The 15,725-nt window shown below is 41.1% G+C and overlaps 1 protein-coding gene across 3 annotated transcripts in view; it reads right to left on the reverse strand.

Annotated features, from left to right (window-relative positions):
* The window catches only part of KCNMB2 (potassium calcium-activated channel subfamily M regulatory beta subunit 2), a 231,121-nt gene that overhangs the window by 148,223 nt on the left and 67,173 nt on the right, over positions 1–15,725 (reverse strand). Inside the window, exon 1 of one of the 3 annotated variants that reach the window (XM_074963546.1) lies at positions 7,220–7,467. The exons of the other annotated variants lie outside the window; for them this stretch is intronic. The gene's annotated coding sequence lies outside the window, so the exon portion shown is untranslated. Of the gene's footprint in view, positions 1–7,219; positions 7,468–15,725 lie in introns of those variants that run through there. 3 annotated transcript variants of the gene reach the window in all.

The following is a 15,725-nucleotide window of genomic DNA, read 5'->3' on the forward strand; positions in this document are numbered from 1 at the left end:
ATGCGTGATGAAATATCCCTGTTACTAATACTGCTAAAGTCAATTAATGGAGATTTTCCTTCAAGTCAAGTGATCAAACAGCAGAATTAGGACTTCTAATGTTTAGACAGAACTTTGCAAGTTTTTGGAGGGCTTTTGACAGTTCAGGTCCCAGCTAAATCCATCACTCTAAATCCATCAAACTCTCAGCAAGAGAGAAAAGAGAGATACACTTATATCAAGTTTGAGTTTCTGAGTGAGATCTCCTCTGCTTGACTTGGAACACTCTAAATATGTCTACTAATAAAAGTATTCACTCAGAAGAACACAAAGGTATGCATACCTGAAAAAGAAATCCTATTCACACCTAATACATTAGATACATTGCTCACAAATACCAGGGTTCTTTTGTGAGCTCTCATTGAATAGAAGCAGCCACATGTGCTTCCCAGTCAAAAAGTTTTAATTAATTGCTTTCAGTCATTTTCCTTATATAAAATTGGAATAGTTATAGAAAGGACTGGCTGTAGATGCTTTTGGTCGTGGTGGGATGGGGGATGTGTGGGGGAGTATTATACTAAACTACTTGAAATGTCTAAGACAGAAACCAAAAATAGATAAAAGCAATTTCTTTGAGGCTGTTTACCTGTCACAAAATTCTTCAAAATCAGCTTCATACAAAATGATTGGATCTTCTTAATTAAGACCTGAAAAAGATTTGGTCATGGATGTCCTGAAAAATACCATGACAAGACAGATGGGTGCAAGTGACACTCTTTGGCGGGGGAAAATATAGATCTGATAAGATTAACTATTGGGAGATCAACAACAGATATGAAAGAGTGGAATGTCAAGATAAAGCAGCAAATACAAAGGGAAAAAGTTGTCAGAAGTCTGTGCTCTGCCCAGACGTGTTATTAACCAGGGTTTGAAACAAGTCAGCAGGTCTATCCTTTTTATTTGCTGACTCTTAAATTAGTTCATCTGTACCCATAGCAATTTATTTTCTTTGCTTAGTGTTTCAATGATTGTTTCCCATGTCTGGAACTGCCTGGGCTTTGTTAAATGGATTGAAAAGTTGCCTAGTTTTCATTGATGCTTTTCATTCAGTATCCTTTTCTGGAATGCTACCTTCCTACATTAAAAAGAAAAAAGAAAAGGAGTACTTGTGGCACCTTAGAGACTAACCAGTTTATTTGAGCTAGCTCACGAAAGCTCATGCTCAAATAAACTGGTTAGTCTCTAAGGTGCCACAAGTACTCCTTTTCTTTTTTCTTTTTACGAATACAGACTAACACGGCTGTTACTCTGAAAACTTCCTACATTAGCAATCCTTAGTAAATCCCAACAGATATCATTACACCTTCTGTGCAAATGTGCACTACAGAGGCTATTTTCACAACAGCATCAGTTTCCTACTCTCCTCTACGACGTCACCACTGATAGATAGCTCTTCCACTTAAGCAGTTTTCAAGTTAGTGCTTTATCAATCGATAGATAGGTCAAGATGACTGAAAACCAAAGCTCAGACATTCTGTTGACTTTTATATTTTCTGTCTTTGCTCATGTCTGTAGCTCAGCAAGGCTTTCCCAGTTTCAGGATGGAATTATTTCAACTGCATCCTCAGGTCATCAAGGGGACAGAACTGTGGACCTTCAGCGTCAAAAGCACAGGTCTCTATTATCTGAGCTGAAAGAACAACTATTACCTAGCAGATACAGAAGGCTCTTTTCTTCTGTGTATAAAGAGAACCCCCCCCCCCACAAAAAAGCATGTTACATTTTTTTCTTCTTCCTGCCTTTGATTATACCATAGGCTGTGGTATTTAAGCACCAGACAGTAATTGGAGACAGCAGTGAATATGCCCCAGAAGGCACATTCTCAGTCTTCCCACCATTCCCAATTTGGTCTTTTCCAGGTTCTCTCTCTGGAACATTATTTGCTCATTTCTAGAGCCTATCTAGTGTATGTGAGGTGTGACATTTATAAGCCGCAGCTCCACTTGCAGATAATAAACAGGGGTCAGCAGTGGCTGTCACTACACTCATGTGGGACATGGTTTGCTGGTTGGTAAGGATGGGATGAAACCAAATATACATTGCAGTAAGTGTTCTGCAGGCTGGGTGATTTTGTTCCAGCCACCCTAGCTGGTAAGGAGTTCTCAGCACCTATAAAAGGAAAGGATTGTCAGCAAAGGATCCATTTGTGACTGGAAATGGACTACAATAGTCTTGACATTCTAGAATGTTGATCTTGAATGAGTGAGTTCCCCACACCTTTGGGACTCACCTCCCTTCTTTGTCTGTAACAGAAGTTGTTTGCCAACCTTCACATTGCTCTGCAGAGCCCAGCTTTTCTCCCTTGCTCATAAAGAGATGAGTAACGGGTAGCTGAGGTGCAATACTAAGGTGGGGATTTGGAGGGAAGGTTGGGCTAACTGACTTTTGCTATACTCTGAGTTGTTGCTGGCTTAATTGATCTTGGAGCAACTGATTAGTATAGTTTTCAAAGGTTGTTGAGGACTCGTAGAGCTTTGGAAGGATGCTCTCTTCTTGCAGAGAAATAAACCCTTAATTAATAAACAGGTCCCAGATCCTCAAGCATTTTAGGAACTTTGCTGTGGCCTCCCATCTAGGCAAAAGAAGGCGCAGCAGCTCCAAAATGCTCCTGGGTGTTTGTGCTGAGTTTGATGGTGGGTGCTCAGCTCTGTAAGTCTCTGCACTACCCCAGGCACCAGAAGTAGCCAAGCACTGACCAGATGGCCTATCCCTGCAGCAGACAGTGTGAGATATTTGAGTCAGTTTGACCGTTTTTGTATTTTCCAGTTTAAAAAAAAATTACTAAAAGTTTTTTTTTTTTAAAGCCAAAATGGTCCACGCATAATTACCCCACATGGTACAACCAGTATTGGTGTCCACCTAGATTATTCATAATTTAAATATTGGTCTATAGGGGGGAGCTTTACATTGAGAACCTGATGGTTGTATTTGAAAAAAACAGGGCCAATAGGATCTGAACTTTAATAAAAGGGGAGTTTGGATCCAGAATTTCATACCCATGTAAAATGATTCAGTCCTTTTTCTAGTCACATCCTCTGTTTTTTTCAGTTCCGCTAATTCTTCTAGGGTTTTTTTTTTTTTACACTCTCCCAATACAATATATAAAGGTTCAGCACAATGAATGCACTGGCAAAATATGCTCACACAACGACTGATTGTACAATCTCCTGAAAGTGTGTGTGTGCAAACTGGGCAACTGCCATCATGGCACCTTGAAGCCTATTTATTGCACTGATCTTTGACATCTTTGGCATCCATCGGACAAATACGGGGCATCTGTGAATGACTAGATCCAAACTCCATCAAAAGGGTTGATGGATCTTTTATCCTGAAGGGTCTATCAACTGACAGCACAGCATTGCTGGTTTGTATAGCTACAAGAATCCTGTTAATTCACAGCATCCTTGATTTTTATTTTACCCTGAGCAGAAGGTGGGTTGGAAAATAAAATCCAGTCTCTATGAGATTTAAGTTTTCCTCCTACTTGGTATAAGCATAGAGCAAATGTAAATCAAAGTCAAATATATTCCTGGCCTCCTGTTTTATAAACTTCTTTTCCTCATTTGTCACAAAGTCAAAACAGCTTGACATTTTGACAGCTGAATTTTTTTTCCAGGAGAGAAGCCACTTGACAGAAGTTCTTACACAAACTCATTTCTCACTGCCTTTTAACCACACGCCAGTGTTCTTTTTTTCTTTTAGTATGTTACTGTCACAAGATTTTCATATTTCCCAGGTACAAGGTTCCTCCCACGGATTATGAGGGCTGAGCCTTATAACACCCCTGGCTTGCACTGTACTTAAAATGTGTCCATGTATTACATAGAGAATAAAGAACAGGGCTGGGAAATTGTGAATTATGGAGCTCTATTTCCATTGACAGGGTGTGGTGATACCATAAATCATCAGGGAAAATCTCCAATATCACCAGAGCCTCAAGTTAGAATATTGATCCATAATTCAGAACTGTCCAGGTCTTTTATTGAATATCCATAATTGATCCACATCCCCAATCCATGCATTTCCTCCCAGCTCCCTTTATTGTTACCTCCTCTACCCCTTCTCCTTACCACTGTTGCTGTCCTCCCTCACAGCCTCCTCTATATGGTGGTGATGATGTTCTTCCAATCTCCTCCCCAGATGCTCCTCTCCCAGCCCCAAGCTTTTCTTCTTCCAATGTACAAGATAGACACAAAGAAGATGGGATGCAAGGCGAAATATAGCAATGGAGATGACAGTGTGTTTTTTGTTTCAGTTACACGTACACACACTTCTTGTGGGCCTCCTGGATTTGTAAAAGGGACTGAACAGAGGGAGGGTGGGGACTTGGCACATGTGGCCGAGGAAAGCATTGCGTAAAATGTATGATGCTGAAAATTAATTTTAATAGAGCTGCAAGAATTAAACGATTTTCCCATGAACCTTCATATGAACCTGATGTGATTATCTTTGTGTAGACATCTCATGAACAGAAAAGCAGGTGAAATTAATTAAATACATTAGTCAGTTTTCAGACAAGTTGTGAAGTAGAGTTCTGTGATGTCATTTACCTAATAATAAGCTATATTTTAATGATGATGGGGAGGGGAGGCTGAGAATATGAACCACCATTTGTACAGTGTTTTCTTTTTGTTCCCATTTCAAATCTCAAATATTGGGCACTTGCATGGCCCCCCAGCACCACAGTATCTGATCCCCTCACAATCTTTTAGTGTATTTATCCTCCTGTGAGATAGGGATTCATAGACTCATAGATATTAAGGTCAGAAGGGACCATTATAATCATCTAGTCTGACCTCCTGCACAATGCAGGCCACAGAATCTCACCCACCCACTCCTGCAATAAACCTCTCACCTATGTCTGAGCTATTGAAGTCCTCAAATCATGGTTTAAAGACTTCAAGGTGCAGAGAATCCTCCAGCAAGTGACCCGTGCCCCATGCTAATGTGATATTATCCCCATTTTACAGCCCAAGCTCCCACAGAAAGGCTGTGATGGGGTAGGGAATTGAATGCAGGTCTCCCAACTCCTGAGATAGTGTCCTAAGCACTCAACCATCCTTCTCCACAAAGTGCACCAAAGCAAAATTGGAAATAAAGTTAACTGAACATTTCTGAATCTTGCCAAGAGGTTTGGTTCGGTTCGAGGAGGGGAAAAAACCCCAAACACTTTATTTCCATAAATAAATTTCCATAAATCTGCCCATCCCTAAAATTTATGTGGCATTTCTCATCTATGAATGAGGCCTTTGATGCCTATCAGAAAACCCTAGAAAATGTTTTTCAGGAGAAAGTTTCCCCTATTATTCTTATTTTCTGACTGCTATCCATGACACAAGTAAAAATAATCCTTTGCCCAATTTGTAACTTAAAAGCAAAACATTTAGCTGAAAATGTTGCCTATTTACTTCAGATGCTAAATATTTATCATTTAGATTTCATAAAAGATGATAGATATAGAGAAATGGAATTCTTACTAGGCTAGACCTACTCTTGCATCTCCTTAGCAAAGACGGCATTTACTGTCACCGAACAAGTTTAATACTTTTGTCATTAAAATGTCACCTGAAAATCACTATCAAATGAATTGCATCATGACCCACTTATAATGTACTCTAATGTAATGAAATTCTCCTTAAAGGAAACATTTGATGACTGAAACATATGATGACTGAAAGCAAATTATTTTGGTAAATTCCTGATACACTGAACTTTTTCTGGTAATGAAGATTTAATGAAAACAATCAGTTCTCTGAGTTGTGAACTTTTGACAACAGGACTGTAAAGTACATCCAACGACAACCACATTACAGTAGATTTAAAGCAGTATCATAACCCTAATTTTATTATTTAGCAGAGCAAGTGGTACTGTACCTTTCACTGCAAAATGCGACTCTCCGTTCCTTTAAGTGCATTTTTTAAAAGCCCCTTGAGAAACATTTCCACAAACAGAATATCTCTTATCACTAACTACTGCTCATCCCAAAGTCTCTGCATTATTGTCTGGATATGAAACTTTAATGCATCAGCAAGAGTAATTTATCAAAATAGGAAGCAATATCTTCAGATCAAACACACTGAAAGGTCCAATGATAATGATGCTGCATATGCATGTACATAAGGTATTCATTCATTCATTAAGTTCCTGCTACTTATCTTGGTGAGGGTCATATACAATGACAAATACCCAAACTTGGAACCTGTCTCCAGACAAGGAAGATGCATAATCCACATTGCCTTGTTTTGCCTCAAAAATCCCAGCCTGTGATTTTCTGACATTTCCCTGTCTAGTTATGCTAAACCAAGCACATAATGAAGTGTAAAAGGCTTATAACTTTGCATAGCACCTCATATTCCTCTGGACTCTCTCTCTAAAAGAAAAAAAGCCCTTTCAAGGAGAATATTTCTTTTGATGTTGCTTATTTTGAATGTCCCCCACTGCCCCCTCCCAAATCATTCAACATCTAACTAACTAAACATTGTTTACATCTCTAGCTACAACCCTTGCGGGGTGGGGGCGGGAAGAGGCAGAGAACCTTTCCTGTCTGAAACTAGAGTTCTTGTCTAGCAAAACAATTAAATGTAAACAGTGCAGCTGAGGCTTTCATTATGCAAAATGGATGGACACATTATGCTGTCCATGGCAATAGGTTATATTTTAAATAGTTCTGAATCAGGGAAATCACCCCTTAATGCTCCACTTCCCCTTTTCACATGACAGCAGGGACACTCAAGGCACATTTTACATGTTAATAGCATATATTCCTTATCTAACAGGTTTCAAGTCTGTCACATCTTCCCCCTCCTATTTTAGGACCCCCCCCCCCAACTCCCAACCCAACCTTAGAAACAACCTAGCTGGCATGGTAGATAAGAGGTAAAGTGTTTTCTTCATGACCTCTATGCATCGTACTCCATGGGAAAAGCAACGTGGAATGCACACTCAGCAGGCTATGAGATTCGAACCAGTTTGTCCTCAAGGCATTTCTGCCATAAAACATAGTCCTACCAACGGTATTTTTATTATAAGCAGCCTGGCTTCCCTTACCCCCATCCCCACCCCCTCTCTGCTTACTGCTTCTCGCTGTGCACCTGGCTGCATTTGGAAACCCACAGAGCAAAGCATAAACAATAAGCCTCAAACAGCAACAGACTCCTTTGTTTTACATGCAAATCCTACCTCTGGTAGTTGTCACATCTTCCTCAGGAGCAAAGCCTAATTATTAGCAAACAGAGATCCAGTGGAATCCTCCAAACTGCCACCAGTTGTTAAAGGCTGTCATCCTTACCTCCTGGTGCTTGAGCCTTTTTGGACCATTAATGTCACAACCCCTGCTAACTCATAGCTTAAGACTCCCTGCTCAAAATGTCTGAAATAGTTTGGAAGGACAATAGGAATGACAGGCACACTAGACAGCCATGCTTGAAATTAGTTATCTGAAGCTCTGCTAAGGCTGTTTCATAGTGTTTTAAAGCATGCATTAGGTAGGATTTATTAACCTATCATAGGCATGCTATTTCTGTTTTCATTAAATGCCGTAGCAGGATGTCTGTTAGAAATGCAGTGATAGGTCTAACGCCTTTCCCCCACTGCTTTTAAATCCTCACGTTAGAGGAGAAAAAAATCAGACATCCTTAAACTTACTAAGGGTACCGTTTCTGCAGAAAGGAGTTTCACACATTATTTTGAAACTAAAGAGAAATTCACTCCTTGGAATGGAAGGTGCGGTAGCTCCTAGGACTAATGTAAATGAAAAGATTAATCTTCATGCCACAAAATCCCTATCCACCCCAACCCTCTGCTACAGAGTTAGTGAAAGTATTGATCAAAACCTGAAACTTCCCAATGTTAACTAAGTCACATGTAATATTAAGTCAGTAAGGATGAAGCGTCTACACTATCTTATTTTCAATCGCTTATTTAGTGCCATAGGTGTTTGTGAGGTTTAACCAAAATTAGAATATGATTCACAGATAGCAGCATCTCACTTTACAGTCTTAATGCACTAGTTGCTACACTACAGAACAAACAGTGATAATGAGCAGAATAAACAGAGTGCCCTTATGGTCTTTACAGCCTCAATGGTTTGTTGAAAAGTTGGGGTTTTGGGAGGGTTCTTTCCTACATCTGTTTTAGATATGATTTATGTGTAAATATAAATCTGAAATCTCAAACGTTAGAATTAAATTTAGAATATTCGACTCTGGAGCCTTTCACTCCTAGGTGACTGGTTCAATATCAGCCCAGGTCAGTAAAGACCCAAGGTTGGCTCTTTAGTGTTGCTGGTCCGGTTCTGTGTGAATAAACATCCACTTTTCAAAAGCCACCAGCACAGAAACATCTTTGCTGGTAGTAGCAGTCGAGAGGCCAGAGGACTGAACGTGCAGATCAATGCCAAGACTGACTGGTAGGAATGGGTGGGGAAGCTACTACTTCTGGTGTCCACAATGTACTGTTCAATGATTAACAAGTGGACTACAGTGTCCAGGGCTCTCAATCCAGGACATTTCACAAGCATTAATTTACAATGAAAAAAAATCACAGTGAGCAAGCAGGGAAATGAATCATGAGCTGAGCGATTAGGGAGCAAGGCGGATCAATGTAGCGATAGTTAAAAAATAGATTCAACTGTATTAAGATGTGGGATTTGATGGCATAATAACCCCCTGTCCCCGTCCATTCCTGAAAAAAAAAATCAGCAATGAAGAGGTTAATAAACCAGTAACAAAGGGAAAATGTGTATTAGTTTTTATCATTAATGGGTACTAGATGGGACAGGGGATTGGTTATGGGATGTGAAACTTTTCCTTTAGCGTCATTGGTTTGAATTTGGACTAGGGAGTCACTTCTGTATAGCTGAAGCTCAACACTGCTGGAGAGGAGATCATGGGCCTATGTTAAACCAATAGGTAGATTCAGTCCAATTCCTAGGGAGCACCTGTCCATGCTGCAAAAGCCACTACCACATTTAGGACCAGTTGCCTACTTTGCTGAGAGTTTTGCCAGACAGCCCAGGACTGGGTGCGAATTTAGAGGTGAATTATTTTCTCCCTGCAAAGGCTGGCCTTTCAAGCATACACTGGGTGAAATTCTGAGCTGATTTGCACCTGTGTAAATGTACTGAAATTGATGGAGTTACTCCAGATTGCTGGAGTGCAGAATTTGGTCCAATATCCATCTAATTAATCTAGGGTCTTAAACAACCCCCTCATTGTATATCATCATGAGAATTCATGGAGGATGGGTGAAGTCCCAGAGGACTGGAGAAGGGCAAACATAGTATTTATCTTTAAAAAGGGGGGGGAACAAAGGACACAGAGAATTATAGACTAGCCTATCTTCGATACCTGGAAATGTACTGGAACAAATTGTTAAACAATCCATTTGTAAGCACCTGGAGGATAACAGGATGATAAGGAATAGCCAACTTGGATTTGTCAAGAACAAATCATGCCAAACCAACCTAATATCCTTCTTTGACAGGGTTACTGGACTAGCGGGGGGGGAGGGGGGAAGCGGGAGGGGGGAGAAGCTCATGGCATGATATATCTTGATTTTAGTAAGGCTTTTGACATAGCCCACTTGATATTCTCATAAGCGAACTTGCTATAAAGTGGGTACATAGCTGGTTGAAAAACTGTACTCAATGGTTCACTGTCAAACTGGAGGCACTGCTGCTGCTGGGATTAAAAGCCAGTCTGCTGACCCTTCCAACCAAGCAAGCAGCCTACTACAGGCCAGCTGCACTCATTAGGTTGCCCAGAGACTGACCCTGTGTTAGGGACCGAGATATAGGTAGTCTGCCCTAGTATTCAGAGCGGGAGTCAAGTCTAGTGGGCGGAGCAGGCATTCAGCAAGCTGAGGGTCAGAGCTAAGGTCAGATGCCAAATGGCAGAGCCAAGGGTCAAGCTGGATTCAGGGACAGAAGTCATGGGCTGGGGTCAGAGCCAGAACTGGTCACTGAGGATTGAAGGCGAGGTGTAAGGGCAGGAGGAGAAGCAAGAATCAAGCACAGAGCAGGAGCATAATTGGAACAGGAGCAAAGGCAGGGGCAAGGCAGTAGCCAGGAGCATTGCCGGAACACGGTTGGGTGCAGGAGGCAGGCATAAGCAGGGATCAATGCAGCCACAACAGGAAACCACCTTTTTGCTCAGACAAACTTCCTGTTCCTCCTCCTGACTCAAATAGCATTGCTGGACCAATCGGTGGAGCTGGGCAATCCTCCAGTCAAAGCTCCCATGGGTGGTGCTTGACTGGGGCAATAACCCTAGTAGCTTCCAGCCCATCAGGTTTCAGAAGCCATTAGGTGGAGGCCAGGATGTGGCAGCTGTCTGGGGACCTCCAGGTTTGGATTCAAGACCAGAAACAACATACCCTGCTTCCCGACTGGCTCTGCTCAAGTCCTGATTCCTGACAGTATATCTACACTGCACACTCAGCTTGGGGGCTCAGTGTTTCCAAGCCTGTGCTTGAACGTCCACACTGCATTGTAACCCTGGGTTTACATTTACTGGACATATGGGTTATGGGTTACATATCTCACAGCTGTGCTAATGCCTCCACCCTGCATTATGAAAAGGAGTACTTGTGGCACCTTAGAGACTAACCAATTTATTTGAGCATACGCTTTCCTGAGCTACAGCTCACTTCATTGGATGCACACATCTGATACATCCAATGAAGTGAGCTGTAGCTCACGAAAGCGTATGCTCAAATAAGTTGGTTAGTCTCTAAGGTGCCATAAGTACTCCTTTTCTTTTTGCAAATACAGATTAACACGGCTGTTACTCTGAAACCTGTCATCCTGCATTATGCAGACCTTCTGACTCAGGCCTGTAGTTTGATTTGCATCCACTCTGCAAAATGACAGGGTTTGGACCTCAGTTACAGCAGAACTTGGGCCCTGACCCTCCACCCTCTAGCAGGATCCTGTGACCTGGGTCCTGATTGCTTACAGACCCGAGACAGACTGATGTGTGTGTGGATGGAAGTGGGGTTTGGGCTTCAACTTGGGCTTAGTGTGCAGTGTAGACATACCCTCTAAGTTCAGCCTGCACACAACTATGTTGCCACTGTTCCAGGTTGGCTGGCAGGATCTCATAATCTTCTTCACATATCACTAAGTCTTCCCTGAACAGCATGTTTCAAGGTGGCTTCCTTTGTATATTCTCATGTATCATATCTATGAGGGCTGTAGGCAAAAAAGAGGCTCAATGCTGACTCCTGATGCAGGTCAGTGCTTACTGGAAGTTCTCTATTGTAGCCCCCACTGAATTTTCTCTATGGTAGAGTCTCCACCATACGTATCTCCTGGATAAGACAGACAAATTCTTCTGGCACACTTCTCTGTTACAAACTCCACCAAACTCGTTAGAATCATAGGGTTAGAAGGGACCACAAGGGTCATCTAGTCTCACACCCTGCCAAGATGCAGGATTTGTTGTGTCTATCCAGCCTCCTTTTGAAAACGTCCAGTGAAGGAACTTCCACAACCTCTCTTGGCAATCTGTTCTATTGCTCTACTGTTCTTATAGTAGGAAGTTTTTCCTGAGATATAATCTAAATCTGCTATGCTGTAGTTTGAACCCATTGCCTCTTGTCCTGTCCTCCGGCAAGAGAGACCAACTTTTCTCCATCTTTTTTATGGGAGCCTTTCAAGTAGTTGAAGACTGCTTTCATGTCCTCTCTTAATCTCATCTTGGTACACAATTATATATGCTTTTCCCAGGTTCACAAAGACCATACCTCTTTTCTCTAAATTCGCCTTGAAGATTTGTAGCACAAATATGGCATCAACTTCTCCTTCCTGGTATGTATCCAAAATGACCCTTCCAAATCTCCACCATTCCATGCAGATGCTTTTCAATAATCTTCTCCTACACTTTCACAGCATGTGATATTAGCTTAATTGAATGATAATTAGCACATGGTGTAATGTCTATTTTATGCTTAAAAATAGGCACTACAAAGCTTTTATGCCATTCATCCAGGATTTTTTCTATCTTAAGACTGTCACTGAACAAACCTGTAAAATACTTGATGCCTTCCATTCCCAATGACTTCATCTGGTCCAGGTGCTTTCTCCTTTTTCATTTTTCCTAAGAGCCCCTGCAGCCTCCTTCTCCTATACATAATCTATCATGCCCTGGTTAGTCTTACATGTTCTTAATTCCTTCCCTGGGTTCTCCTCATTCATCTCTCTTTCAAAATAATGACCCTAAACATTGTTAATTAATTCACCATTTATTGGCAATATACTATCTTCATTTCCAATGTAAGCAAATTTGTTGGCATTGTCTCACTTGCCTCGGCAAGTCTATAGAAAGACATGAGGTACAGTAGACCAACTAATTGGTTATATAGCTTGTCACAGGCGCTACTTTTAGTTGTTGCAACTCTTCTTTTGGCCTCCATGTATGCCATTTTATCAGTCTTCAAGTTTCCCAACAGATTATTTAACTCCTGCATTCCACTCCCAAGTTGCCCTTCTTATCCTCTTCAGTACTAGTTTCATCAATCCTAGGACTTCATGTGCTGTTTTTAGCAAAGTTGCTTTAGTTTGAACTAGTTGTCCTCTATACATCCCTGTGTGTAGTCAGGAAGTTTATGGATTACTTTTTGTTTTAAGCTTTTTTTTCATTCTCATCTTTCATTCCCATTCTTAAACGAGTGAATAAACTGAGATTTGCAAGCTGTAACATAGGAACGCTGATGGAAAGAAGTTTGGAGCTATGTGAGGTCTTAAAGAGGAGAATAGTAAATATAGCTTGTGTACAGGAGACCAGATGGAAAATCGTAAAGCCAAGTTGTAAAGCTATGCTGGTGGAGAGTAACAAAATCTCTTTATCGGGGAGTTCAACCTCCTGAAATGACGTTGGAGGTATTCTGGATAAAACCATGTAGAAGCATGAGATAGAGGTTACCAGAAGGTTGGACTGACTGACAAGTGTTAAATTGTGTTGGGAGTAGGCAACAGTACATCTATTAAGTGGGTAAGCACCACAGTTGGGAGAGGATCAAAAAGTAAAAGAGGAGGTTTTGGTAAGTTGCTGTGACTTACTGGAAACAACCATGCAATGAGCAAGTAATGATCAGAGCAGATTTAAATGCACATGTTGGAACTGTGACAGCTGTCCATTGAGGGCACAGCATTGGAATCAGAAATGCCAAGAGGGAAGTGGTCCTACAGGCTTGTCTGGCACTGGTTGTGGTGATCACAAACACACCTTTCAGAAGAGGGCAAGCCATTTCATAACTTATAACAGTCGAGGATGCAAGTAAACCAATTTCTTTTTAATAATAAGACCAGAGATATCATGAAAATCAATACTAAGGTAATACCCAAAGACTGAACTGAGAGACAGCACAGATTTCTCCTTATGGAGTTCAGAATGAAGAGCAGCGAGTGCCAGTGCAATACCTGTTTAATGGATAATTTAAGAACTTCCTTTTGTGCTGTCCATCCAGCGTCTTTCATGAGCACTAAATTCACCTTAAGGAAAAAAAGACCTCCTTGTCCTGAGCAATATATTCCTGATTCATTAAAGGCTCAATGTAGAGATGATTTGTATATGGGATGTGATAACAGCTCTAGAGACATTAGGCAGATTCAGATGGAAGACACAGAGACACTTCCTTGGCTGATTGTCTGCAGAGAAACATCATGAACTATCCAGGAACCTGTTCAGAGTGGATGGCACCCAAACAACCTACCTAGGAGTTAATACTGTAATTACTATTCAGAAGTTTGGTAGATATTATCCAGGGCCTGGCTGTGAATCATTTGTGTAGACAAGCCCTTCAAAGGATTCTTTAGAAAGAGTCATTTCCTCCCCTGCCTCCACCATAGAGAAACCCCCGGCCCCATGACCAGGGCTATCTTCTTATTGTGTGCTGGTTCCTGACTACTCTTTGGGATCAGGGGCCAGTAAGAGGAAGTGGCACACATTGCCAAGTTAAGATAGGGGTGAACAAGTGGAAAAAAGCCAAGAGTGGGCCTATGTGTGGAGGCTGATCTGATAAGCAGGTGGAAAGTGAAGTTGGGAGATACCTCTAACTCATGGGGCCTGGGGGATACTCCTGGCGGTAAGTGGTTAGGGGAGTCGTAATGAGGTGAGTAGGATCTCCTTTGGTCACAGAGTGAGAGAGCAGGCATGAGGAGGAGCTCCTGCTGGGGAGGAGGCAGAAGGGAATGAAAAGGATGTGGGACTGAAAATAAGTCTTCTTATGTTGGGTGCCTCCATGGACAGCCAAGACTCCTAAACTCATCCCCAGGGCCCTAAAGATGAAAGGAACAACTTCAATACACTATTAACATTTTTTGTTGTTGCTACAAAATTATTTAAAAAATCAACAACTCCTTAATTAGAAATAATTAGCTCTTGTTTCTCCTTCTTGAGAATACATATTAAAGAGATGGATTAGATGGACCACGGATCTTGACAATTCCTATGTCCCTAGGTAATGCATATGCTTTCTGAATGCTGCCCGCCCCTCCAATAATTGCTTACGTGTGCTCTTAGTTTAGTACCATCAGTAAAGTCACATTGATTTTAATGGGAGTGGAAGTTACTCAGCATCTTGCAAGTAACCTTATTGAGATACAATGGGGATGCACCAATGTAAATTGGTTTTTGACTCTTCTTTCTTTGATCAATATTAATTTTTGACCAATATTAGCTTGGGAAATGGTCTAAGAGAGATGGAGATAAGGAATTCAGAGGATTTGTAGTTTGCATGCTGACTGTCAGTTAAACAGTGTAATGAATGAAACAATTTATGCATAATTTCATTATGAGTCATCCTAATTATAACAAAAATTTGATAGTTACACTTTCTAGTTATATATGATACAGATACATATGCTAATTGCATATGGAAGTACACAATATAATTAATGTTGCAGGTTATGCACACAGTAACCTCTTCTCCTCCAGCAGGGACAAAATTCTCTAGGAGCCAGAGGAATTTGGTTTGAAGTTGTATATTTATTAGTAAACTATTTTTTCCATTCCAATACTGCATCACTTTGAAAGGGTATCCACATCTGAATCAGCAGTGGGGAGCTTTTCAGTAATCGAGTAGATGGCCTGGTGTGAATCAGCTATGAAAAAGAGTGCAGAAATAATCTACCGATGGCCAGTAAAGGTTGGATCTGTTCAACAACTGAGACTGACAGTATATAAAGTAGCTACAGATGTTACGTGCATTGAAAGTACACTGCATGCTGTATCAAGAGTGTGAAATTAATTGTAAAAGAGAACTAGATGTAAATAGCCAGTGGGAGACTTAAAGGAGACTGGTCCAAACCTAATCCCAATCTGGATTTTGAGAAACTTGAACCTAAATCCAGAACTGAATGTTTTGTCTTGCACCTATTCCTGTGATTGACTAACCTGAAATCCCATGTTCAGACACCCCCAAATTTTGAAGAAGTTTGACTCTGGATGGAAATCTCACCGTGGTGGTTTGGTCCCATCTCTACTCATTTAGGGTTTAATTTTCCATTTCTGTATGGGATATTACTGAAAGCAGGACAAAAAGTTCAGAAAATTATCTGAGTTTATTTGAACAAGCTCAGTTTGAGTCTTTCACGCGAAACTTGAACATCAAGAGCATGAGCTTTAGCAGACTCAAATGATCATGACACCTGGCTAGAAGAGCAAACTTTCCAGGAGACTTTCAT

This window comes from Natator depressus, chromosome 9 (genome assembly GCF_965152275.1).
Source record: "Natator depressus isolate rNatDep1 chromosome 9, rNatDep2.hap1, whole genome shotgun sequence".
In the NCBI taxonomy this organism is placed as follows: domain Eukaryota; kingdom Metazoa; phylum Chordata; order Testudines; family Cheloniidae; genus Natator; species Natator depressus.